Source organism: Coenobita brevimanus, chromosome 108 (assembly GCF_032717465.1).
Source record: "Coenobita brevimanus isolate Jiangsu-jjx chromosome 108, ASM3271746v2, whole genome shotgun sequence".
NCBI lineage: Eukaryota > Metazoa > Arthropoda > Malacostraca > Decapoda > Coenobitidae > Coenobita > Coenobita brevimanus.
The window spans coordinates 16,824,635-16,849,700 of NC_137061.1; positions in this window are offsets into that span (position 1 = coordinate 16,824,635).

Sequence of the window (25,066 nt, forward strand, 5' to 3'; positions counted from 1 at the left end):
CCATACTGCTCTGTCTCTGCCAACCTCCTCATTCAGTCCCTTATCCCCGAGGTCACACCCGGTGACCTGGTTTCAGGTCTTTTTGGGTCTACCTCCCTCTTCCCCACCATTGACTTTCACACCTCCCATCCTCTGCATGCTGTTGACATCTTCCATCCTCTCAACATCGTCAAACCATCGTGGTCTTCCCCTTCTCATCACACCACCAATATTCAGTATTTGAATCCCATCCTTCCTTTCTACTCCTCAGTCACAGTTCTAACCCCCAGACCTCTCATTGAAGGGCACATAACACATCCATCAAATCACTATTATTTGTGTACAGTTGAGCCTACAAGTATCCCCTTTCCTTACTACACAGGTCTCACAACTAAACAGCATTACATTCCTAACACATGCTGCATGCAAGGACCCCTCAGCATACAGGGAGAGCCCTTTCAGTGTCAGCTGAGGCAACAGCTCTTCATTCAGGAACTGATTATAATGTTCTTTCCAAGTATCTTTAATATCCCCACTGTCCACCCCGACCTTTACTTCATCATTCTTTACACACTGCTCATCTGTGATATCCCTGTTTTCTCTCTTCATCTGATTTTCTACCTTAGATACCACATTCTTCCTTTTAGGACAATTAAGCTATCCATTAAGAGTTTCTGAAGTTCATATTTTGCCCTCTGTAATTCCTTTCAAGCCCTATGCTTTACAGCATAGGTGACATGTAGAAGGTATTCTTCTCTTTTATTAATCCTATTCCATTCCTGCACAAGACTTCTTTTCTCCTTAACTGTGGCTTCTACACCTTCATCCCACAATCATACACACACACGAGCAGCCGGAGAGAGAGGTCGTCCCAGGCATCACTCCTAACCTTGAGTAGTTTCAGGAATTTTGTCTGTCCTGTCTCCTAGGGTCTTTCTTTAAATTTAAAATAATGAAAGTTGGTAGACTACCAAAAATGTAAAGATTTGTTGGCAATAGTATACATGAATGTTTGTGGCTTATTCGGTAACAGCTGTTTAGGTACTTTACCGGTACGTTAAAGATGGCCGAAAATGTAAACAATGAGGGAATGGAATTTCAAGGATTTGATGCTAATACTAATGTCATGGACCTGGTGAAAACATTAATTATGAGGATTAGTGAACTCGAAAAAAAGTAGAGAATCTAGTGATAAAGGATGTGTCAGGAAATACGGAAACCACCATACAGAGTCTAATCCAGTCCAACGAAACAGCCAATGAAGAGATTAAGAATTTGAAGAGGGAAAATGTTGAACTGAGGAGGAAACTTGAAGAGAGTACCAATAAAACGGAGAAGGTGAGTAATGTACTAGAAGAACACAAGGCAAAGTGGGCACACGTAGAAGAAGAACAGAAAGAAGTGGTCAGCTTAAGAGAGATCATCCAGGAAGAAAGGAAATGAACAAAGAAAGAAATGGAAGAAAATGTAGTGAAAATACTGAAGAAAAAAGAGAAAATAGTGAGAGAAACTGTAGAAAGGAACAGATGTGTGGTAGTATTTGGAAACAGGGAAGAGGAAGAAAAGGTTAGGTTCGCAAGACTCGAGAGAGACACGAACATGGTGAGAGGAATATTAGGCAAGATTGACCCCGAAGGAGACAAGTGGGTAAAAGAAATTGAGGAAGTAAGGAGGATAGGGCCTTATAAGAAAGGGGAAACAAGACCAATGAGAGTCAAGTTTACATCAGAAAGTGTAATAAATGAGATACTTAAAGTGACCTGGAAATTAAGCAAAGAGGCGGGGATGGAAAATATTATAATAAGAAAAGATCTGAATGAAGAAGAAAGAGAAGTTTTAAAATCATTAAAGGAAGAAGTAAAGGAAAAAAATGATAAGAGGACAGAGGAAGAACGTAATACTTTTTTTGGAGAGTATTGGATATGAAAGTAAGGAAATGGTATTTAGGGAAATAGAAGTGAAGGAAACTAGGGGGGATGGTTGTGAAAGATCAGAAGTTGAGGAAGTGGTACGGACAGAGAGTAGGAGAGAAGAGGGTATTAATAATGTCATAAATAACTTGAAGATGATATATACTAATGTTGATGGTTTCATATCGACAAGGATCGAAATTAATGATTTCTTGAGAGAACATGAACCTGATGTCATGTGCTTTGTAGAGACCAAATTAAGAGAAGATATTGATGTTCATTTGGGAGATGGTAAATACAAACTGTGGAGAAAAGACAGAAAAGAAAAAAGGGAGGAGGAGTGATGATAGCAGTGAAGAACAACATAAATGTAGATACTGTGGAAATGGGAGAAGGCAGGGCTGAAGTGATATATATGAAATTAGAAACTGGAGAGAATGTTAAGAGAGATATGGCGGTAGTGTATGTTCCCCCAAAGACGAGAGCATGGAAGGATGACGAATACCATGAGATGTTGTCAGATATGGCTAGCTACTTGCAAAAAATAATTGAGAAAAGCAATAATATAATTTTGGTGGGTGACTTTAATTGTAAAGAGGTGAACTGGGAGGAATGGTACTCGGGAGGCGGCGAGGATTCGTGGGGTACTATGTTATTAAATATAATAATGAATAATGTGATGACGCAGTGGGTCAAAGAAGAGACACGGTTTCGAGGTGAGGACACACCAGCAAGGTTAGATTTACTGTTCACCAAAGAACCCGATGTAATAGAATCATTGGAATATCTCTGTTCTTTGGGAAAAAGTGATCACGTGGTCATTGAGTTCCAGATGTTAATAGGAAACGTCGAGCCAAGAGACGAGCTTCATAGACAGGGAAGATACAACTTTGGCAAAGCAAATTTTACAGGATTGAGAAACTTTTTTGAAAATGCGGATTGGAGAAAATTCAGAGAAACAAGAGAGATACAGAGGAAGTGGGATATCTTTCTAGACCTCTATAATTTGGGAGTGGAAAAATTTGTACCAAGAGTAAGAGGGAAAGAAAACAGGAAAAAGAAGTGGTTTAATAGAAGGTGTATGATAGCCAAAAAAGAGAGAGATAAGGCGTGGAACAATTGGAGAAAGAGAGGTAACGACAGAACAAAGGAAGAATATAAAAGAACAAGAAACGAATACACAAGAATACGTAGGGAAGAAGAAAGGAATTTTGAAAAAGGTATAATTGACAAATGCAAGGATGAACCCAAACTGTTTTATAGATTTGTTAATGGCAAACTGAAACAAAAGGAAGGAATCACCAAGCTGAAAGTAGATGGAGAGGTCTTTAAGGATGCGGCAATGCAAGCAGAAATAATGAACAAACGTTTCCAGTCAGTTTTCACTAAAGAAAAGGAGCTTGTGGAAGGGGAGGGATGGATTAGAAATGTTCCGGTGATGAAAGATATAAAAGTGGAGGTGCAGGAAGTGTATAAATTACTGGAAACTCAAGATGTCCCAGGACCTGATGGAATTTCTAATTGGGTACTGAAGGAATGCAGAGAACAACTGGCGGATAAAATTCACAGCTTAATTGTATGCTCACTGGAAGAGGGGAAAGTGCCAAAAGAATGGAAGAGGGCAAATGTGGTACCAATTTACAAGGGAGGAAACAGGGAAGAACCCTTGAATTATAGACCAGTGTCTCTAACCAGCATGGTCGCAAAATTGTGTGAGAGAATCCTGAAAGACAGATGGATAAAATATCTGGAAGAGATGAATATTTTGGCTGAATGTCAGTTTGGATTCAGAAGTGGAAGGTCATGTGTTTCAAACTTGTTGAGCTTTTACTCAAGAGCGATTGATGTGGTACAGGAGAGAGATGGTTGGGTGGATTGTGTGTACTTAGACTTAGAGAAGGCCTTTGACAAGGTACCTCATAAGAGACTAATGTGGAAACTAGAATATATAGGAGGACTAAAGGGGAAACTTCTGGAATGGATGAGAGACTTTTTGACAGACAGACAAATGAGGACAGTAATAAAGGAAAAGATGTCTGGATGGAGGGAAGTAACAAGTGGAGTCCCTCAAGGCTCAGTGTTGGCGCCAGTAATGTTCCTGATTTACGTAAATGATATGGTAGATGGAGTGAACAGTTATGCGAGTCTGTTTGCTGATGATGTAAAGATCTTGAGGAAGATAGAGGTTGAGGAGGATTGTAAAATACTGCAGGAGGATTTGGATAGGATACACAATTGGAGCCGGACGTGGGAAATGAAATTTAATGTAAAGAAATGTAAAATATTGGAAATGGGTAAAAGTAGCAGGAGACCATCACTGAATTATTTTTTGGGTAATGAATTAATCACAAAAAGGAGAGAAGAGAAAGATTTGGGAGTGCTGGTCCAAGATAGTTTGTCACCAGAAAAGCACATTAACAAGATAGTCGGAGAGACTTATAAGCTCTTGACTAACATAAGAGTAGCATTTCATTATATGGATGAGGAAATGATGAAAAAATTGATAGTGGCCATGATCCGCCCCAGGTTAGAATATGCAGCGGTAGTGTGGTCCCCACACAAAAAGAAAGATATAAACAAGATTGAGAGAATACAAAGAACAGCAACCAAGATGGTCCCCAGTCTGACAGACCTGTCATACAGAGAGAGGCTGGAAAAACTGGATTTGCCTTCGTTAGAGGAAAGGAGAAAGAGGGGAGACATGATTGCGGTGTTCAGGACCATGGTGGGAGTAGATAAAATTGACAAAGAAGATCTGTTTGTATGGGATAAGAGAGCAACAAGAGGACATGGAATGAAATTGAAAAAGTCAAGCTGCTTGAAGGATATCAAGAAATATAGCTTTCCTTACAGAAGTATAGACTTATGGAATAGCCTGGACAAAGAGATCGTCCAGTCTAAAAACTTAAACGAGTTTAAAGTTAAATTCGACTTATTGAGAAACGGCGACGGAAACCCACGAGCATAGTACATTCCGTGTATATCACAATTAGGTATATTCTTAAATATTTGGAACGACTTAGACAAAGAGGTGGTGCATGAGAAAAACATTCATGTGTGTAAAGGTAGACTTGATAAATGTGGATATGGAGACAGGACAATACGAGCATTGCTCAATTCCTGTATACTACAAATAGGTAAATACAAATAGGTAAATACACACACACACACACACAAACGTATTCTCTTTTATTAATCCTGTTACATTCCTGCACAAGTCTTCTTTTCTTCTTAACTGTGGCTTCTACACCTTCATCCCACAATCATGTTACCTTGTGTCTTGGTGGGCCCCCTCCCTTCCACACTCATGACACCTTGTTCTTGAAAGCTCTACAAATCATTAACACGTCAGTCTACAGCTCCCTGTTCAACCACCACTCTATACATCTCGCTGTAGAAGGCATCTCCTACTTGGTTTTTAAGTTTCCATATATTCCTCATGGCTGCATCAGTATTTTTCTTCACAACCACCACTTTAGTATTATACAATGTCACATAACAGTAATTTGTGTTGCTGCACACACTCAATCCTCCCTATAACATTCACGTTCTTCACTATCCTTCCTTCAGCCCTCACGACCAGGAAATAGTGAATCTGGCTACTATTACTTCCTGACTCATATGTTGAGCACCAAGCCAAAAATCTTTTCTTTAGTTCCCAATTTATGGTACTGCTTCCTGCAGGACTTATACAAAAGCTTTTTCCATGTCCACAAAACCACCATACACCTCACGATAAGTGTAGCCAAAGGTACATGTAGAGAGATGGGGAGGTTGATTGTAGATCATTGAAGCGCTGCCAGAATAGTCATGAGACACAGTATGGCTCAAACTTGTCACTGCTTAGTAAAATGGTGTGTCGTCGGCTAGAGTGAATAGGTTTGTCTCTCAGGGGTGTGAAATCAGTCAGAAGTGAGGATTCAGATCCTTGTGGCTGGAGTCGAAGTCGGCATCCTTCTTCAACATTTATAGTGATATAGTTCTTGAAAGTGGAAGAATGATACCCAATACTGAATTTTAATACAGTATGAGGGTATTTCCTAGTGAACAAAATGTATATCCAGTAACTTTTCAGGTACAGTGTGTATCCATATGCCATAAAAAAAAAAAAAGGAAATTTAAACAAAAAAAATAACAGCAATCACTTGGTAAGGAAGCTTTCTTGATAAAGTGTATATATATATTAATCATTTAAATTCACATACATCCTGTTTAGTTTATTCTTGCTGGGGTGATGTGAAGCCTACTACAGAATGTATGGTGCCCCTGTTAACTGCATGGAGAGATGCGAATGAGGTGTCCGTCAGGGAACCAAACCTTCACGCTCTTTCCTGCATCTCCACCACAGTGAGTTGCTGTCTGCCGCATAAGAACATCAGTTCATTACACAAGATGGCCCTGCAGAGACAGTTGTTTGCCTGCAGTTGATGGGTCTGCTCAGCCAGACAGACTACGGTCACTCAACTGCAACAACGGTTGTTACTAGACAGTTTTATCTAACTTGGAATGGTCCTCTCGGATAAAGGGAGTTTGAGTAAATCCATTATATTGAAGGGGCTAATGAAGGCTGTTTCTAACCCCTCCATTTATGAATAGTTTCTCCTAAGCTGAAAACTGAAGGTAGCAAGAATAAAGTAAAATGGATGTAACAAAGGGTTAATGAAGACTACATTTAATCGTTTTCGTTTTCGTTTTTAAAGGCTCCAACTTGCTTGCATGTGTCGGCCTTGGTCACCTAATGGCAGCTGTCCACGCTGCACGATCCATTGCAGCCTCCCTGTTCAGTCCCTTAACCCTAAGGTCACACTTAATGACCTCGTCCCATGTCTTTCTCGGTCTACCCCTCATAACCCCACCCCCAATATTAACTCTTCTCACCTTCACCCAATTATCATCCCCCATCCTCTCCACATGTCCAAACCACCTCAATCCTTTCAGGCTGTGAACTCTCTCCTGAGCTATAAACTACTGTATATAATTTTGAAGTTAGGAAGAGTATCATCATCATCATCAGCCGTTTGAGTATCCACTGCAGGACCGGCCTATCCCGACCGAAGTAGGGACGATGCAGCCAATGTATTTCTACCCAAGTGGCTTAGGCTGTCTGGTAGAGATTGTATGTAGGGTGAGAAGTGCGTGTAAGTGTGATTGTAGTGTTGTTGTGGCTTTGGATGTGTGTGTAGTCTGTGAACCAAGTGTAATTGGCCCGCACAAGCCGACTGGTAACCTGTATATCATTAGGATTGTTGGGGATAAGATATTCTCCAGTAGCTTATTTTGTGTGTCTATTCCTACGATTTTAACCCCATGAATCCGATGACGTACTTTATACTTCAGATTTTATTTAGCTGTAGAGATTTTTTTGAACTTTGAGGAGTTAGATTGAGAAAGCAATAATAAAATCAGAAATACATTAATGGACTGAAGGGTATTAACAGTACTTTATAGAACATTTGAGCTGTGTGGAGTAACTCTGAATTTGTCAAACTCTATAAACTTAGAAAATGGGAGGTTACACAATGAATTATTAATTTTACCATTGAAGCCTTCAGTGTTCCTCCACAGAGCAGTGTATAAAAATGATGTGTTCCATGGAGGAGCTTCAAAAGTGCCATGTGTCTCAAATTCTATATTCTGTCCTCTGATTTCTTCATTTTGATTATTATGCATTTAGAGTTACTCCACAAAGCTCCCCATATGGAATACACTTTCATTCAGAAAAGTAAAGATATTTAAATATTCCTCAACTTTGGAAAGACTCTACAAACTGGATAGGTTAAATGAAGCGTCCATGAAGCCCTTTGATACAATGTCTTCCTCAGGGCTGAAAAAAAGCATCTGGAGGTATGATCATTATTAGTTACAAAACTAATAAAGAATGGGTAAATGTGACAGGCACATATGCAGCTACATGCAGACAGGTGTACCTATCTGATAGAGCCAGTAATCCAATGGCTGCAATGGGGAATGAATGTCATTTCATTGGACATGTTGACAAGTTCTTCCACTCCCTCTGTTATATTTTTTCTTTCTGGCATTCTCTACTCTACCTCACTCTACCTACATGTGGGAAATAGTGATGGTGATGTAAAGGATATCTTAATTCCTTAGGGTAAATTGGTACAGTATTATTTTGCTGATGTTGATTATTTTTGTAGATTTACTCTACCCATTATTAATGTATGGTATATTTTAAGCTTAAACTCTGGTATTTTTGCACATTATTATTTTATGTACAGTTAGTCAGAAAGTATCATTGCCCGGAAATTTAATAAACAATGTTTTTTCCTTATGTGTGTGTGTGTGTGTGTGTGTGTGTGTGTGTGTGTGTTTCTTACATCTCTGTTTATGTGTATACAGTAGAACCTCGGTCCTCGAACACAATCCATTCTGGAAGGCTGTTCCAGGACCAAATTGGTCGAGGACCGAACTAATTTTCCCCATAAGAAATAATGTAAATCATTTTAATCCATTCCAAGACCTCAGATGCTTACCTGTTTAAGTTTCAGCACTAGTACCAGTGCTTTCCTTTACGAGGTGCCTATATTTCTCTTGCCTTTTCACAAATTATGTACTCACTAACACTGTCTCCTGCTAACTGTTTCTCATTGATGAAGATAAGCAATAATTTTTCCATTTCTTCAATTATTTTCGGCACTACTTTCCTCTTTTCACTGCCAGTAGCCGTACTGGATGAACTTGCTTTCTTTGGAGCCATTATTAGGGGCTAATACTGCACTGAATCAAGAAAAATGTGAAGCACAGCAGGACGACCACGTTGACGAACAACAAAGGTGGGCGCGTGACTGTCGGTCGGCCAGCTTCCCTTCGTTTGGCTACGTTCAGGTTGGTCGAGGTCTGATATTTTGGTCGACCTCTGGAGCAAAAATTTCTTGAATTTTTTGGTCGAGGTCCGATTTGTTCGACATGTGAGACGTTCGAGGACCGAGGTTCCACTGTATTTCTTATATCATTGTTTAACTGTTTCTTATTCTTTGTTTCTTATATAACTGTTTGTATGTCTCTTTCTTTTCTGTTTATGTCAGTTTCGTAACTGTTACTTCAGGCTAATGCCATGTTGTAGTACTTTAACCCCTTCACTCAGTTATATTTTTTCAACTCTGTTCTTGCAACCTACAATACTGTACAGTATTATTAAATTACTTTTCAAACTAGAAATCTTACATATAGCTTTGATTATCTTTTTAACTACAGGAAAGCTCTCAAACTGAACAAAAGAGTATGGCGGTAGCTGACAGTAACAAAAGAAAATAATAATAATAATAATAATAATCAGACTGAAGGGGTTAAACAAAATGGAGTGTGGGTATTATAACAAAACACATAGGAAGTCAAGAATTTAAAAACTCATCTTGTATCAAAATGTAAAGCACAAGAAGGGCAATGATATTTTTTTTAAGTGTCATACATTTCTGTACAATGTATTGGGAATATATAACTGTGTGATATACTGTCAGTGCAATATATAGGATAATACAAGTATATAGGCAATATATTTACTCCTTATGCTTTCATTTTACCACTGAATAAATATAGCTGTGGTAGATGAACACAAATCTACTATGGTAACCAAGAAGAATCATTTCTACCTCACAACTAAACCTCATAGCATTTCATGCTACATAACTTATTAATATACTTGTGTGACTGACCCAGTTCCATCAGATGAAAAGAAACTGGTGATAGTAAGGAAGGAGACTTTTCTACCTCACAATTAAAGCTCATTGAATTTCATGCAACATAACTTATTAATCTACTTGTGTGACTGGCCCAGTTCCATCAGATGAAAAGAAACTGGTGATAGTAAGCACGGAGACTTTCCTACCTCACAATTAAAGCTCACTGCATTTCATGCCACCTTTGTATTCAAGTTGTATCAGCATCTGAGTTTCATCAGATGAAAACAAAATGGTTAGTGACCAAGATGATTCATTCCTGCTTCACAGCTAAAGCTTATAACATTTCATACAACCATAACACAGTTTTCAAACTGTCAGTGGTCCAGTTCCATCAGATGAAAACAAAATGACTAGTAACCAAGGAAATTCATTCCTACTTCACAAGCAAAGCTTATCAAATTTCATACAACCATAACATAGGATTCAAACTATCAGTGGTCCAGTTCCATCAGATGAAAATACACCAACTACTGTACCAGTATTGCAGCGACATACAGAGTATGCCAGTCCATCCTTACACATGTTAGCTGAAAAGGAGGAAAGAGTCTGCACTGCTTTGTGACTAGCATAATGTCATACTGTTAAACTATTGTTACAACTCAGCATTCAAGGTGGAGAGATGGCAATTCTAGGCCAAGTTATTATTTGTAGTAGTAGTAGTTGCAACCCAAAGCTCATCTACATGTGATCCCAGTGGACTGCAGGTTGAAGTTGGCCTCATCATGCAGTTCATCATCCCCTTGTAGAGGGAAAGGAAGGGAGTTAAGGGATATCTGTATAACTAGGCAGAGGAGTCACTCTTATGTCAGTGCCACCACATGAAGGCATCCCTCCCACCATGTGACTGAAGACAGCAGGTTGCATTAGTAAATAATTATTAGAAGTTCATATAAATGGCCTTTATTTTATTTAGGTAATTTTCTTTCATTTTTATCTATCACCCACACCTTTTTTTGCCTTATTAGTAGCATAGAGGCCCATGGCTACACTACCCATTCCCAAAAGTATAACCAGCCTCATTCACATACTACTACTGCCAGCCTCAATGGCATTATGTAAACTCTCATGGGGCCCATCAATGACGTGCCTTAACCCGCTATACCACCAAGCAACATCTGATTATATGGTTACCATCTGGCATAGAAGTTTGTTGTCACGAGTTTACTGCAAACTATTTATCGCTCAGTTTAAAGTCACCTACAGGCAGTGTTACATCAAGTGAGTGGATGGTGGGTTCCCTCCCTAGTACACGGGGAGCAGTGCAGCTAACCGGTAGAGCGCTCGACTCTAGACTGCGAGGTTGAGTGCTCGCACCTTACCCAGGTAGCTGCCTTGCTGGGAGGGGTGGCGCTGTCCTGTCACTCTAGCAGGACTATATGATCTATCGAGGTTTAGCTTGGGGGATTATTCTTTCCTTCCTCCCTAGTACATTCCAACATAATGGAATATCGAGGTGTAATACACAAAATAAACTGCTGATGAAGAAGTGCTATGTAACCTTCCATGTTACCTACTGTAGAATACAAACGTAACATCCATTGTCTCACCAGTGTGAGGCCAAAAATGCCGAACATCTCAACAGTGCAATGCCAAATATCTCACCAGTGCAATGGAAACAATGCCAAATATCTCACCAGTGCAATGCCAACAATGCCAAATATCTTACCAGTGCAATTTCAACAATGCCAAATATCTTACCAGTGCAATGCCAACAATGCCAAATATCTCACCAGTGCAATGCCAACAATGCCAAATATCTCACCAGTGCAATGCCAACAATGCCAAATATCTTACCAGTGCAATGCCAACAGTGCCAAATATCTTACCAGTGCAATGCCAACAATGCCAAATATCTCACCAGTGCAATGCCAACAATGCCACATATCTCACCAGTGCAATGCCAACAATGTCAAATATCTCACCAAAGCAGTGCCAACAATGCCAAATATCTCACCAGTGCAATGCCAACAATGCCAAATATCTCACCAGTGCAATGCCAACAGTGCCAAATATCTCACCAGTGCAGTGTTCACAGTGCCAAATATATCACCATTGCAATGCCAACAATGCCAAATATCTTACCATTGCAATGCCAACAGTGTCAAATATCTCACCAGTGCAATGCCAACACTGCCAAGTATCTTACCAGTGTGAAGCCACCAATGCCAAATATCATACCAGTGCAGTGCCACCAATGCCAAATATCTCACCAGTGCAGTGCCCACAGTGCCAAATATCTCACCAGTGCAGTGCCAACAATGCCAAATATATCACCATTACAATGCCAAATATCTTACCATTGCAATGCCAACAATGCCAAATATCTTACCATTGCAATGCCAACAATGCCAAATATCTTACCATTGCAATGCCAACAGTGCCAAATATCTCACCAGTGCAATGCCAACAATGCCAAATATCTTACCATTGCAATGCCAACAATGCCAAATATCTTACCATTGCAATGCCAACAGTGCCAGATATCTCACCAGTGCAATGCCAACAGTGCCAACAATGCCAAATATCTCACCAGTGCAATGCCAACAGTGCCAACAATGCCAAATATCTCATCAGTGCAGTGCCCACAGTGCCAAATATCTTAGCAGTGTGAAGCCAACAGTAAGTCATAGAGCCCAAGGGAAGAGTCTAAGATCTCCAAGAGTAGGATGCTGTTCGAGGACAAGGGAGAGACTGAAATTTCCAAAGCAATGGGGATAACACTTCTTCCATAACATCTTATTCTACATGTTACACCTCAATATCCTTTTTTATGTTATCTGTGCAAACTTTGTCAATTATTATATGATATATATAAATAACATACTGAGAGCAGCAATGGAGATTAGGTAACACTGTTTCTATAGCAATTTATGCTGCATGTTACACCTCAATATCCTTTGTATTAATTTCCTCATCACTGTTCACTATCAGTTCCATCACTCTCTTTGTGATGCAGGTTTTAGCCCCATTCCTAACATTTTTCACACACGTTGGACGGCTGTGGTGATATTACTCGCTCCAGTACTGATATCAATCACTCACCAAAACAGCCACCTACTTTTGCCCATGCTTTGATACCTTCATAAAAAAATGAAAATTTACATCATTCAGCTTCTTTCCATTCATGCAACACATTATATCATAATTGTCCAGTTCACCATACTCACCCTGCCTTACTGTTATTCCCAGTCGAATAATGCCATAGAGAGTGTAGATTCCATCTCACTTGCATTGTTTACCTCACTGGAAATATTTGATCCGCACATCCACATCCACAATTAAACCTTCCCTGTTCGTCACTTGGGATTAGTGAATTGGGATCAAATGTATTTGGAATCTAATTGGGTGCCTAGAGAGAGTGTGTGATTGGGAATTCTTTCCCAGGCGCGAGCCTGAAGAGAAATCAGAACATTGCTTTGTCAGTCCTGCTGTGTGTACAAAATGAGAGACCAGGGCTTTGTTCACCCACACTGATGATTATATTTTTACTAGCTTATAAGGGAAGTGGTGCTTGTTAGGGTAGGGTGAGGAAGAGATCACTATATTAACATTGTCTGCTGTGGAAACAAAACCAACCAAAATACTAAATGCTGTGTGTGGTGCTGGCTTACAATAATTTCTGCTTTATAGTAAATGACACCACCATTGTGGATTCTTTTATGTACCCAAGACTACCTTCTGCAAGAGTGTTGTCATGTCTGAAAAATACTGGGAATTCCTTTACTTGATGCTGACAATAACTTTGTTTTTCTTATCTCCTTTGCTGATATAATGCTTTCATTCTGTGGTAAACTTGTCACAAATGAAACAAATTATCGCCCAGAGAATCTGATTAAACAAGCCCTAAGTAGGGCGAGTGAATTTCCATTTGTGACAAAAGTTTGTTAATGTTATGATGACACAGCATTGTCCTTGTATTTTTTCATCTCCTGACATGATTCCTTTGCTGGCATGTGGACTGATTGTAGAACAATTGTGACTGCCAAACAGAAGGCAAGTCGTGCATTCACCAGTGATGATGATAGCTTGTTAGGGTATTGTGAATGCAGTCCAGGACAAGATGAGGATGATTAAAATCAGCAAGCATATGCTAAATAAATTACTAAAATTCTGTGCATTGGATAATGTCACTGCATTTAAACTCTCACAGTATTTTTTGTTCTTTGTAATTTATTGTAAGGACTGCAAGTACCGGTAGTTGAATGTTTACTCTCAGATCTCATGAACTGGTTGCCTAGCATCAGGCCCAAAGAACTTGTTGTTGTTGCCCATGACTCATGTGAATATGACTGTGGTGGACTGGACTGACATTGCTGGTGGACTGGACTGACGTTGCCTTTCTCTTGCAGTCTGCCATCCTCCTGTCAAGGGATAGAAAGGGAGTTGAGGGACATGTTCAACTCATGTTGGTGCCACCACGTGAAGATGTATCTGTCAGCGGCCTTAAGAGGCACTTATGTGGGTATGGTTGTTGGTTTCTTCCCCAGATTTATATCACTGGCTTAGACCCTGGTAAGGGCTAAGACGATGTACTATGTAGGACATGTTTCCTCCTCACAGTTGTATGGTATAATCAGTCCAGTGCAGATATGATACTGAAAGAATTATACGAGCAGTTAGAAGGTTGTTTTGGGAGACAAACACATTCAGCTCCTTAAAGGCTGTCATTGCACCTGAAGAGGCTACAAGTCAGGCCAAAACTTATTATCTCCCCAATATTTTTTTCTTTCCATTTGTGAGTATAATTCTTCTGTCTGAATAGTTCATGAAACTTTGCTTTTAAAACATGATGTGATGTTGCCTTCAGATGTCATGCATACTTTTAATTTTACCATTAATGCTATACTGTTGCTAATATGTTCAAGTTGTAGCTATGGGTGTATGTAATGCATGAGGAAAGAAGTGTTAACAAGAAGTGTAAAAAGATGATGTTAAAGGAAGACTAAGGGGAGAAAGACAAGAATGAAGTGAAAGGTTACCATGGAGGAGTGTATGAAGGAAGGTGGCTTGGAGTGGTGTGTTGGAATGGTGATGTAATGTGATAGCTTTGGTGGTATTGGAGGAGTGTATGATGGAAGGTGTCTTGAAGACGCATGATGAAATGGTGATGTGTTGTAATAGCCTTGTAGTATCGGAGGATTGTGTGAGGGAAGGTGGCTTGAAGTGGTGTGATGGAATGGTGATGTGTTGTGCTAGCCTTGTGGTATTGGAGGAGTGTATGAGGGAAGGTGGCTTGAAGTGGTGTGATGGAATGGTGATGTGTTCTGATAGCCTTGATGGTAATTTTAAGCTGTCTTGCATGAACAGTGGGTTAGTCATCTGACATTAGAATGAAAGGGAGATATACTTGGTAAACACTGAATGTACAGTCATTCATCCATATTGATCAGGGATGTGCTTGAAATAGTACAACTTTTGACATAGCAACAACTGGTACTGTGATTTGGGAAAAACTGATATATCAGCATTTCAGGTAGCTTGCAGTGGAGATTTATAGCATAAAATGCAACACATAAGTGAATTACTGTATGGCACAGTAACCTTACTTTTTATACACAGGCCTGTGAAAATCATCCATTTGGTGAACAGGGGACCATTGAGGAAGGAATATTGCAGATAGGCCAGGAATGTCATGCCATTGGACCAGCAGGTACTGTATTGTATTTTCTGTCCATTTACTAGCTAAGGGAATTTAATGCCTGCAGTGCTGTGTTTCTGCACAGTGTCCAGGTTAGGGTTCCCAGTCTCCTAATTATTCTGGTCAGAATCACATTGATGTTGGCTGACTGCTACACCCAGGCACTTAGAATACCCTTAGAGTTAACATTCCCACTCATCATAGCATCCATGTAAGCTAGACATACAAGTGCAACTTGTATGTCAGCTGCCTCTGAATCTGTTCATCCCTAGTTTACCTGTAGATGTGGGTTCATAATTAAAGAAAATTTTCTTGCAGGGTGAAATCTAGGCTTTCTGTAGTGTTACAGAACATGAGAAGGAAAAGTTCATTTGAACATTTGTTCAAAATGAAGATAATCTTCCCACTCAGCTGTGTTGTAAGTCAGCCTCATAAACATCTGTAGTAAGACTTTGTAAACCTGAAGAGTCTGTAATGCTGCTTGAGCTGGTATTACCTTCCCTGACCTCAGTTGTGCAAGTGTATTCATGAATAAAGGCTTAGTTGCTTGTGTTTCTGGTGTTCAGTTTTAGAGTGGGAAATGTCGTAAGCAGAAAAAGGATTGCGTGAAATTGGCACGTTTTAGAGTAAAACCTAATAAAACCTTTATTTATAGGCACACAGGGAGTAGTGCCATATACTACCAAAGCACAGCCTAGAATTTGGTAAGCTTCCTTTATTTTAAATCATTCAGCAGGGGAGAGAATTTTCACTGGAAAATCATTGGCAGGACATATACTTTCTTCCCATTAACTTTCTCAGGGATGGTTTTGTGCATTCCAACACAGCCATAAACTGTAGGTGCATAGCACTGTTCATTTATCTTTGTGTTGTCATCTAGTCCCAGTGCCTTTGCTTTGTTTTTCATTTTTCAATTTGTTTTTTTCAGAACCATTGTTAAGTGAGTTTGTTAAATTTTCTTGTGTTAGGACATGCCTGACATTTCAGAATTTACTTTGATCAGCCTTTCAAATTGAATCCCCTTTTTTTTGTTCTTTTGAGGATTGACTACTTGCCTTCACTGATGCAGCTCATGTAATATGCTTCCTTATTTATTTTTGTTGGTCGTCCCTTCAGTGACATCATTTCCTTTGTAGTTTGTTATTTGTATTTTCTGGTGGCTTTTCATATGTTTTTACCACCATGTTGTTCTTGCATCATACCCATATAGATATTAGTGTTGCTGGTTGTATATGAGTTTGTGGTTTGCGTTTGGCATCATTTTTCCTAGACTGCCTGCTGGGAATATGGATGCCAGTTGCAGGTTCTCCATGTCTTTCTTGTCCGTCCCTCTCATTGCCCATGTGGGTAACTGGCTGAGTTACAACTTCCTGTGTCATCTCCCTGGTGTAAGACTCCGTGATGTTGGGTCTCCAAGACACCATGGTTACTCTCAGATGAATTCTTGAATCCCAGACTGGTGTGAAACATACCAAGTAGGAGGAAGGACTGTTTGCTTGCTAACCCGTTTCCTTAGGGATACATCACACTACTTTGTCCCTGCTGACTTGAATAACCCAGTGACGTGATACCAAGTAGGAGGAAGGACTGCCAGCCCACTTTGTGAGTAGTAGGGGTAGGCAGCCCTGCCCAGGGAAGTACTACCGCCAAGATAACGGGATAGCCAGGATTCTAATTTCTCTCCTAGGCCATGGTAGTTGGTTACACATCTTTCTGCTTCACACATCAGAGGGCATCAGGCTGCCCTCATTACACAACGCACACATCCACATTATATCACATTGCCTTAAACCAGCTATCCTCTCTCCATAAAACACCTATCTTGTCATTACATATCATACACATTCCACAACACATCCCTGCTTCCCCCCTCCCCCATAAAAGGAACCATGGCTGCTGCAGTACTGGCAGTTAGTGCGGTGGTTTCTCGGATGACCACCACCAGCAGGGCTTGGTCGTCTGCACAGGGCCCTCCCGGTCGTCATCAAGCGACTGTGCCACGTTCATCGTTGCGGCGCCCCAAAGCTGCTCATCAGTGCAGTAAAATTTTCTGCAGTATTAGGGGACTTCACATCAACATCAGCTCTTTTCATGATTTCCTCCAGTTTGAATCCCCAGATCTGCTATTTTTGACAGTGACTCAAGTAAGCTCCACCTCTGATTTAGCTAAATTTAATTTTCTTGGTTATATCTTGATTCAAAATTTCAGACCCAAAGGAGGAGTATTTTGCCTTGCTAAATCAGAAATTGCCCTGGAGGAGATTACTAAATTTAATTGATCTTATTTCAACTGTGCTATCTACAGATTACATTCTTTTGGTAAAATTAAGTATTCCTGTTGTGTTTATCATTCCTCTAATGCCCCTCCAGAGCCCGGTTTCTTTGACTGTCTTCACAGCTGTGTCCTCTACATAATACTGCATCAGAAATTACTATTCTGGGTGATTTTGATGTCCTTAATGTTGCATGGCTCGCTTATTCAGCCAGAACTTATGACTCTGGTCTTGAATGTGAGCTATTTGGAGACTCATTTAATCTCACCCAGTTAGTCAGTCATCCTACCAGTGTACCAGACAACCCCAGTCAAAATCCCCATCTATTGGACTTGTTTCCTACAGCCAGTTCAGATAATTATAATGTCGAAGTAGAGCCCCCCCTCGGATCCTCGGATCAGTGTCTGATACAAGCCACCGGTTCAACACCTACCACACCCTCCTGCTCTGAACCTGTCGTGGTGACTAAATGGCACTACAACAGGGCAGACTGGGAGGGTCTCCAAAATTTTTTCATGGATGTTCCTTGGACCTCCTTTTTCTCAAGATGCAAATTCCACATTGGCCCACATACAGGATTTCATTTAAGTCGGCATGGAAACATTCATTCCCCATCGTAGTTACAGAAGAAGATGTAATTCATCTAAATAGTTTGACCACATTTGTGCTAGAGTAACCGAACATAAAACAATAGCCTATAACACATATACAAGGATCAAAACTAAAGAAGCCTTTAACTATTATAGAAATATCAGAAACCATGCCAAAACTATTATCAATCTTTCTATATCAAACTTTCTTCATAGACAAGCTAACAAACTACTAAACAACCCAAATGATAACAGAATATTCTGGTCCACCCTTAATTCATTCAAATCTAACTTAACTATCACCTCATCCATTCCACCGTTACAGTCCCCCAGTGGAAATCTTGTAAGTGAACCATGTGGAAAAGCCAACCTTCTTGTTGCTATTTTTTCAACAAACTCAACCCTGAATACGGAAAATCACAATATTCCTGTACTTGATTTTGATTCTCCTCAAATACCTCCTTTCAAAAAGCACACAAGATACAAGCTGTATTACAGAATATCTTAATAGACAAAGCTACTGGTCCAGATGAAATTCCTTCAGTAATACGTAGAAATTGCTCCCCAGTGTTGGCTCCTGCATAGGCAAAATTTTTCCACTTATGCTTCTGTACCTCAAGTTTTCCAGCCTCTTGGAAAGAAGCAAATACCCATCCTGTTCCTAAGAAGGGGGCTACTTCTGATCCATCAAACTCTAAACCAATTGCTATAACTTCTCTTCTTGGTATAGTTTTTGAGACACTACTAAACAAACACATAGGCAAGCACCTAGAAATTAATAAATTAATCAATGATCGGCAGTATGGATTTAGATAAGAACATTCAACTGTAGACATTCTTTGCCATCTTACCCATCAGATTAACGAAACAATAGATCGACATGGTGAAACACACACAATAGTACTTGGCATTTCAAAAGTGTTTGACAGAGTATGGCACCAGGCCATATTGTCTTAAGATGTCACACTATGGCCTTGCATCACTGGTTTCTCTAACTTCTTCTTACCTTCATAATAGAAAAATACGGGTCATGGTAGTTGGAACTTATTCCCAATTTCATTCCATAAATGCTGGTGTACCTCAAGGATCAGTTTTGGCCCCAACCCTCTTTCTCATTCATATAAATGACCTATCTGTCACTCCAACCCTTTTTCTCATTCATATAAATGACCTATCTGTCACTCACAACCCAATACACTCTTATGCTGATGACTCAACACTTCGTAGTTCTTTCACATTTAGTACCTCCTTTACACAATTGGATATTATAAATTACCAAATAAACACAACAATTTCTCTAAACCAGGGTCTTTCTAAAATTAACCAATGGGGACAAACAAATCTGGTCTCTTTTAATGCTCAGACAACTAAATAAAGTAATTTCTCCGACAGAAAGACTTCCTCAGACTTCCACATAATTTTAAATGATGTCAGTATTCCTATATCCACTACAGTTGATATCCTAGGTGTCACTAAACACCAACCTAAGCTGGACAGCTTATGTTAAAATCCCTTGCTAAAAATGCTTCTAAAAAATTGGGATTTCAGTACAGAGTTTGTGAATTTTTCACTAACGAACAGTTGGCCACAATATATAAAAGTCATGTGCATTCATAGATCGAATGCTATTCGCCTCTGTGGAGTGGTTGTGGAAAGGTTGGATTGAGGCAGTTGGACTAAATTCAGAATTAAGCCATTAGATAAATCAGTAATCCTGCCTTTACGCAGGACCTTCCTCCATTATCAGTACGTGGAGATGTTGCATCTTTAGCATTATTTTATTGATATTTTTACTGTAAATGCTCCAACGAATATGCTTCAATTGTGTCTCCCCTTCATATTTTCTCCCAGAATGCTTGAGCAGCTGGGAGCGCCCATGACTCACACTCTCTCCCTCGCAATGCAGAACATCTGCTTATCAAAATTCATTTATCCCCCAAACTACTACCCTCTGGAATTCACTTCGTGGGAGTTGCTTCCCACAAACATTTAATCCACATTTATTTAAATCCAGTTGTTATAAATATTTTACGAATGTAGGATGCCTTTAGGCACATGGACTTGTTTTATTTTATTTCCTTTGTTTTTCCTTTCCATTCATTCTCTTACAAAAAAAAAAAAAATTAGGAATACATCACACTGATTCGTCCCTGCTGACTTGAGTAACCCAGTGGCAGTGTTGCCACTTCTACAGACTTATCTTTAAATCTACGGAGTTTGTTACTATTTTCAGATTGTCAGATTTGGTTTGATACAGAGGCTTAATCTATAGATTTTCATACTGGAAGACATTTTCAGTGTATTTACAGACTTTGCATCCTTTGTCGATAAGAAGAAATTTACTTATCAAATATATTACATCTGCCTTTTGAGATTTTTTTTTAAAGTTCCACACTAACACAATATTTCACATGTGTAATCTACCACCTCCACTGGCAGCTGCTCAGTAAAATATCTGCCGCATTTTTAAATCGGAGGATGCAAAGAAGTGCATTATTTCACCTGGAAGTACATTGTACATTATTTGCTCTAATTCTGGCATGGATCCTTTGCTATAATGAGTTAATATGAATGACTGAATTCAACTTATTATCACTCAACAAAGATTCTACACCCCTTTCCAGAGTAGCTGATGACCAAGTGTAGTCGGATTGGACAATTGATTTGACTTGTAACCAAGAAGATCCATTCCTGTCTCATAAGGAAGGCCCATCAAAATTCACCCAACCACAATTTTGTATTCAAGTTGTGTGACAGGCCCAGTTCCATGAGCTAACAACTGGCTATACACAGTCCACTATTAAAAAAAAAAAAAAAAATAGTTTGTAACCACTGTAAGGTACTATTATGAGCAAATTCTATCTTCAACATGTGGTACGTGATTTTTGTGGTCAGTTAGGGAAAAATTCAGGAGGTTGGACACACTGCGTTTAAAAGCCTGGAGATCATAGGCAGTAGGAAATACAGACAGAGAGACAGTTTCAGAATTGACCTGTTGCATACATGAAGGCCTGGGAGTAATATTTAACTCTTGCATTAGAGAGCTGGACAGAAGAGGGATGAGAGTTTGTTGCTAGACGGGTGCTACACCCACCGTAGTGGTGGAGGGATGCAAGTAGACAATTCAGAGGAGCACTGACCATTGAATAGGGATCGAAAAGAGATAAAGATGCAACAGTGCAGTGAAGAGACAGAGGTTGAAGAAAGCCAGCAAGGGGAGGAGAGTTAATGAGACGAAAAGCCTTTGACTCCACCTTTTGGAGAAGAGCTGTATGTGGGGAGCCTCCCCACACATGAGAGTTGTAATCTACACAGGGGCGAATAAAACCCGTGTATAAAGTCAACAACTGTGCAGGGGTTTAGAAGGCACGTAATAGGCTTAGCACACCTAATCACTTGGAAGCGGATTTTATAAGAGGTAATATGATCTTTCCAAGATAAATCCCATGAGAATGAAACCCCAAGTATGTTAAAAGATGATGCAGGATTGGGTTGGATATTGTTAAAAACTAGAGGATACTCCTGCGAGAAATTTTGTCGAGTCGAAAAATGTAAGAACTGAGTTTTGATGCATTAAAATCAACAAGATTACTTTTACCAGACTCAGGGATATAAGCCAAGTCAAATATTAGGTGTGCCATTGCCTCATCCCTTGTTTGTTGAAGCAACTGCTGAGATGGACGCTCCGGGAAGCAAGTGGAAAGGTGAAGAGTGGGGTCATCAACACATGAGTGGACAGTGTTAGAGGTACAGCTTATAAGGTCATTGACGAATAGAAGGAAGAGGGGTTGGTGATAGGACAGAGCCCTGAGGAACACCATTGTTGATAGCTCTTGGAGAAGAATAGTGGCTGCCTACCACAGCAGCTATGGAACGACCAGAAAGGAAGCTAGAGACGAAGGCATATATATATATATATATATATATATATATATATATATATATATATATATATAACTTTGTTGATGATTCATAGTTATTTAATGAAGGCTTAAGTTTGTGAATGTACAAAGACTCCAAAATTCGCAGTTCCATTCTGTCATTACTACTATGTAAAATACTGAAATTATCCATATTACAAGTATGGCCCATATCGAAACAGTGGTTCCTAATCTCTGACAAAGTTGGGTTAGACAGTGGCAAAGATGTTCCATGAGACAAGCCTTTGTGCTCACACACACGAATTTTGAGGTTCCGAATTGAACTCCCAATATATCTAGCTGCACAGCTAGAACAGGCATATAAATATACTATGTTTGAGCACAGTGGCTTTGGGATATTATCTTTACATCGAAAAAACGAACCTACAGTAAAAGGATTTACAAATACAAATCTGAATGAGATTTGAGGATAGACACACTTTATTTATGATATCCTCCTCAATCTGTGTTTGGGCTTCCCTCCTTATTCTTGTGTAATCGTTTCTTGCCTGTTTGTAATTATTATATGCCCTTTCACTATTATGTCTTCTGTGTTCTTACCTAATTGTATCTTTACAGGAATGAGTCAAGCTCGTATTGTCCCGTGTCTTAGACCATATTTATCGTACATATCCTTAAATTTGTGAATTGTTTTGGCACACACTATTTCATTCGGTAGTGCATTCCATTGATCAATTGCTCTGTGTGTGTGTGTGTATGTGTGTGGTTCAGTGGCTGAAAGACAATGCAACAGCTCTCCATCGTTTTCATAGCCTTTCTTCCTGACTAGCACCACAGTGTTAATCTGATGTTACCTGTCAGCATTCAAGATGGTGAGATGGCAATTTCATGCCCTTAAAATAGAGTATTCAGCTGCTACGGTAAGTTAAACAAAGATCCCTAACATCTTTTGGGTCAATACATGGCCAAATATAGTTACTTTGTTTTCATCTGGCAGAACTAGGCCACTCTCACAACTTGAAGAAATATTTGATCTATGAGACCATAATTTAATACAAATAAAACTTAAGATTAAGGGGAGATCGAATAAAAATTATAAGAAAAAAGGGTGGGAAGATATTACCTACTACAAAACAGAGGGAGGAAAAGTTATGGAGTATATGGAGGAAATAGAACAGAGAATACAAACAGAGGTCATAAGTAATATGGAAAAGTTGAATAAAATAAAGACAGTGCTGACAAAAACCTTACAGCAAAATATAGAAGGAGGATAGATAAGACTGGACAAATAAAAGAAGAACCTTGGATGAATAAAAGTATTAGAGAGGGAATAAAAAAGCAAAAGTACTATAATAGACTTACAAGAAACGCTAAAACACAAGAAGAAAAAGAGAGGAATAAAGTTTTATATCATGAACAAAAGAAAAAGGTCCAGCTAGAAATAAAAGAGGCCATAACCATTGATGAAGTAAAAATAACAAAAGAAATAACTCAAGGAGAAAATAGAAGCAAAAAATTATGAGAAAATATAAATAAATTAAGAAAGAAAAAAGGAAAAGAAGAAAGGGAATAAAAGATATATAATGAAAATGGAGAAGAGTTAGAAAAAGAAAATATCAAAACAGAAATAGAGAGATATTGATCAAAAATATACAACAGACAACAAAATGGAATAGATATGGTGTGGAAAAAAAAAAAAAAAAAAGTACAAATGGATAGCCAGCAGAAACAACACTGGAAAAATTGAGATAAAAAGACAAAATAATGAAAATACAGATGAACAAATAATAACAATCACGCAACAATTAGGGCAACATATGGATATGGCATTACCAATAAAGAAGAATACAACATACATGGAAAAACCAGTAGTAACAACAATACAACTGAGAGAAAATATAAAGAAACTAAAAAATAAGAAAGCACCGGGACCAGACATGCTAAAACCAGAATTATATAAAATCCTAATAAAAAGTGACAAGATAATGGACACAATGACAGTGTGTTTTAATGAAATAATAGATAAAGGAAAGGTACCAAAAGAATGGAAAGAATCAAGAACTATGATGGTGCCAAAAGTAAACAAACCAAAAGCAAATGAATTAAGACCAAAAGCGTTAACTAACATCTCGTATAAATTATTCATGTCAACTGTCATAAAAGATACAAGTGCATCTAAGGAATAATAATGAAATAAAGGAAACACAAAATGGATTTACTGAAGGAGGAAGAATTGAAAATAACTTTTTCATTTTAAAATATTGTATAAAGATAATTCATGAGCAGAAAAAGAGTCTAATAGTATTATCAGTAGACTATGCAAAAGCTTATGACTTAGTAAAAAGGAAGAAAATGATTGAAATACTAAAAGAATACAAGGTACAAGAAGATATAATAGAGGTAACAGCAGACACTTATACGGGGGACAGAACAACAATAGAATATGGCAAAAAAAATAAAACAGAAATAATGATTAATAGTGGCATAAGGCAAGGATGCACAAGCTCAACCACAATATTTAAAATGATAACCTACTATATAATAAACAGGTTGGAAAAAGAAAGCACAGGGTATAACGATGAAATATTTAAAATAGCAGCACTGTTCTTTGCAGATGACGGGCTGCTACTAGCTCATACAATAGAAGAGGCAGAAAAAATAGTAGACAGTTTGATTACAGTAGGAGAAGAGTGTAGGCTTGATATAAATAAAACAAAAAGTAAAATCCTGATCTTTAACATGAAAACCAAACCCAAAAAAATAAGAGAGACAGAGTTAACAAATGAAACCAAATATTTAGGAATTACAATAAACGACCAGAGAAGATGCTTTAGAGTGCACAAGAGACGGATAATTGAAAAAGCTAAAAAGATGGCAAACATCACATACACAATTATAGCCCACAGTGTCAATAAGGTACTACTAGGCAAAACTTACTGGAAAAGTGTGGTACTCCCAACTATACTGTACGGAGAAAATATACTAGAATTTACAAAAAACGAAATAGAGGAACTACAGAGAATTGAAAACAGCGTTTACCGATACATATTAGGGGCACCAAGATATGCTCAGATATCAACACTGAGAGGAGAAAT